This window comes from Chiloscyllium plagiosum, unplaced genomic scaffold (genome assembly GCF_037043375.1).
Source record: "Chiloscyllium plagiosum isolate Xiang-an unplaced genomic scaffold, Cpla_swu_hap1 HiC_scaffold_16, whole genome shotgun sequence".
Classification (NCBI taxonomy): Eukaryota; Metazoa; Chordata; class Chondrichthyes; order Orectolobiformes; family Hemiscylliidae; genus Chiloscyllium; species Chiloscyllium plagiosum.
Genome location: NW_028270154.1, coordinates 88,461,421 through 88,465,810, shown reverse-complemented (window position 1 = coordinate 88,465,810; position 4,390 = coordinate 88,461,421).

The window sequence follows — 4,390 nt, the reverse complement described above, 5'->3', positions numbered from 1 at the left end:
CTTCGGTCCAACAAGTCCACACCGACCCGCCGAAGCGTAACCCACCCAGACCCATTCTCCTACATTTACCCCTTCACCTAACACTACGGGCAATTTAGCATGGCCAATTCACCTAACCACTGCACATTTTTGGATTGTGGGAGGAAACCGGAGCACCCGGAGGAAACCCACGCAGACACGGGGAGAATGTGCAAACTCCACACAGAGAGTCGCCTGAGGCGGGAATTGAACCCGGGTCTCTGGCGCTGTGAAGCAGCAGTGCTAACCACTGTGCCACCGTGCCGCCCATGTTGTTAGCCATGATGTGGAGGGGCAGGTGTTGGATGGGGGTGGACAAAGTCACATGACATCAGGTTATAGTCCAACAGGTTTATTTGAAATCACAAGCTTTTGGAGCATGTGTCAGGTGATGAAGGAGCAGCGCTCCAAAAGCTCGTGATTTCAAATAAACCTGTCGGACTATAACCTGGTGTTGTGCGACTTCTGATAATGTTAAAGCAGCTATTCTAAGAAAGGGTCACTGCACCAGAAAGAGTAAAGTTACTTCCTCTCTGACCTGCTGAGTTTTTCCTATATTTTAGCTGAATGGCGTGTTTGTCAGTAGGTGGGGTTGGGGGTGGGGGGTGTGCATATGAGGAAGTGATGCTTCTCATTCTGAAACAGGGAGCTGCAGCAAGGGAAAATCAGAGGCCACTAAGAGATAGCCAAGATACAAGACGACAAGGTATAATCGGCAGAAAATGGACTGAGGTAGACCTGAAGACAGGAGATGTTAACAAAGTGATATAGAGGGTCCTGGCGCTTTGAAAGATAAGAGAGCAGAAACATAGATCTGACAAACCCAGACACTGAGCTTGTAAATGGTCTAACCTGGTGTAAGGAGTTGGTCATAGAGTGGAAAGGTATTGACATACAAGAGTTTGGTGGCAGAAGCTAAAACGCTGACATTGGTCATTTAATCTGTTTGACCCTATAATCCTAAATCCTATTCCTTTTCATTAATTTCATAATCAAGCTAGTCTACTTTTTAAACTAAAATAAAAATCATTCACAGGGTGAAGACATCACTGGCTAAGTCAGCATTTTGTTGCCCATCCTGGAGGGGTGTTAAAAGTGAGCCCCATTGCTGTGGGTCTGGAATTACATGTAGACACAGACCAGATAAGGATGGCAGTTTCCCTCCGAACGATATTAGTGACCCAGATGGGGTTTTTTCTCCTTCCCCCAACAAATAATTCATGATTATTATTAGACTCTCAATTACAAATTTTGTTTTATTGAACTCAAATTCCACCTTATGCTGTGGTAGGATTTGAACCCAGGTCATTACTTGAGCTGCAAGATTAACAAAACCAGTAATAATACCAATAGGCCATCACCTCTCCCATTTAAAAGCAATTAAATGTGCTAAGACAAGTGGTAGAATCGAGAGCAGGATCACCATTCCTTATCAGTTACTTCATCAGACACACTCACACACACACACTCACAGACACACACACACACACACTCACAGACACACACACTCACACACACACTCACACACACTCACAGACACACACACACACACACTCACAGACACAGACACACACACACTGTCATGTCTCCACTAATATTGCTGGTTTTCAACACAAATAAGCTCCTATCTTTCCAAGATTTACTTTGCTACATCTCCATTATACAGCCATTGTCTTAATTTGGTGTAAGTGCAAATAGGTGGAGCTTAAACCCTTGTGCAGAAGGAACGAGTCAGAAGGGGAATGCATGGCAACAATGCAATGAATACATTGGTGCATGACAGTGAGTATTTTATCATTACAAAAGCTGGAAATATCAGTACTTAAATGAATGCTTGGCATACCTTGACATATACAATAAAGGTTCATTTTTAACCTTCTACTTTGTTGAAGCCTTCGAATATGTTACAACTATGATGCTGCCAACTGATGTTATTTTCTGGATGGGGCAGATCCCAGACTGAAGTCTGGCTTGATAGGTTTATTTTGTTAACAAGGTGATCTATTACTCAACACATGCACACAAAGCTGCAGATTTGATTTTAACAATAAACCAGAAGTTTATCACTCAAAAGAAATGAAGATTAAGTACATAATCCAAGTGTAACTGAAGTTTAAAGATTTACAGACTCAAGGCAATATACAGTCTGCTAATCCCAAAAGCACTCCTTTGTAGCACTCACACCAGGGAGAATCCCCATTCCATCTGTAGGATTTAACAACGCTTCATTCCCCAGTCTTGAGAATCTGCATGCATCTTCCTTGAGCTGTGATACAAGTTGAGCTTAGACTTTCTCAGCTTCAAAAAGCCCGTCATGTTTTAACCATGATGTGGAGATGCCACTGTTGGACTGGGTTTGACAGATTTATTAAAAAATCACAAGCTTTCAGAGTGCTGCTCCTTCGTCAGGTCACCTGACAAACTCTGAAAGCTTGTGATTTTAAATAAACCTGTTGGACTATAACCTGGCCTCATGTGACTTCTGACTATGTTTTAACAAAACACCTCTGGTCTGTAACATTGAAACCAAATGGCTTACACTGAGGATACCTCTTCCTTGACAATTCTAAACCATCATCTTTCTTCAAGACGTCTTACCAACCTTCACAACTGAAGCTTTTTTTAAACTATATTGAATAGCAGAATAGAACCTGATAGAGTCATAGAGATGTACAGCATGGACTGAAGGGTTTGTTTCCATGCTGTACATCTCTATGACTCTATCAGGTCCTGGGAGATTTATCAACTTTCAGCCCTGTTGATGTCACCACTTCAATTTTCCTATTAACGTTCATTTCCTTCAACTTTTCATTTTCCCTTACCATTTGGATCCCTACTCCTGGGAGATTCCTTGCATCTTCTTCAGTGAAAACAGACACAAAGTAATCATTTAGCCATTCCTACATTCCCCATTATAAACTCACCTGACTTTTCCTTTAATGGACTGTATTCGTTTTAACCAAAAGTTTCCTTTTCACAGACCTGTCGAATAAGTTTGGAAACTTCTGAAGGTAACAGTTTATGTCATAGAAGGACAAATAGGAACATTGTCAGCACATTGTCAAGTGTAACTGAATAGTCGTGATGGTGGTTTAATAAAGACGATATTAGGTATTATTTAAGGCAGAATACTAGTGCAGGATCGAGTGACCCCATCGTGACTATACATCACAAGTATTTAGTTGGTAATAAAGTTCATTGGAAGATTTTGTTATTATATCATATATTTATTTCCACACTGTCTGTCTTTTCACTCAAACCTGCTGACAAAGGTGGGACATTATCATCTCAGTAACTGAACAGTCATCTTTAGACAGTGGAGAATTTGATTCTCCAGTGTAGGCATGCTTACAAATTAATTTGATAAGATCTTTCTCTCTTGTGATAGTCCACACAATTCCAGGGTATGCTTTGGCATTCAAATTCTTGCAGGGGAATAGAGCCATCCTGCTGTTGGCCAACACTGCCATCCAGCAGTGAAAGCAGAGGTGCACTGGTTACATTGTGTGTGTGTGTGTGTGTGTGTGTGCGTGTGTGTCTGTACCTCTGTGCGTGTGTGTGTGTCTGTGTATGTGTGTTTGTCTATGTGTCTGTGTCAAGATTAGAGTGGCGCTGGAAAAGCACAGCAGGTCAGGTGGCATCCGAGGTGCAGGAAAATTGACGTTTTGGGCAAAAGCCCTTCGTCAGGAATCAGAAATCCTGATTAAGGGCTTTTGCTCGAAACATCGCTTTTCCTGCTCCTCGGATGCCGCCTGACCTGCTGTGCTTTTCCAGCACCACTCTAATCTTGACTCTAAACTCCAGCATCTGCAGTACCCACTTCCACCTGTGTGCGTGTGTGTGTCTGTGCATGTGTGTGTCTGCGTGTGTGTGTGCCTGTGTGTGTGAATATGTGTGTGCCTGTGTCTGTGTGTGTCTGTATGTGCGTGTGTGTGTGTGTCTGTATGTGTGTGTGTGTCTGTGCATGTGTGTGTCTGCATGTGTGTGTGCCTGTGTGTGTGAATATGTGTGTGCCTGTGTCTGTGTGTGTCTGTATGTGTGTGTGTGTGCGTGTGTGTGTCTGTGGGTCTGTGTGTGTGTGCGTGTGCCTGTGTGTCTGTGTCTGTGTGTGTGTGTGTGTGTGTGAATGTGTCTGTGTCTGTGTATGTGTGTGTCTGAAGGTGTGTGTGTGTGTGTGTGTGTTGAACCAAATTCCATTTAATTGATCAGAATCATATCAACAAAGTGACACAAATCCTGGACTTAGCAATCATCTACCAAGACTTAAACTGCAAGCAACCAAAGACAGAAAGAACTCAGGGTCGTTAAAAATCATGTTGTCTTCATTTTCTTTGAAGACTTTATGTGGTGATTATAACCAAGTGGATCATAT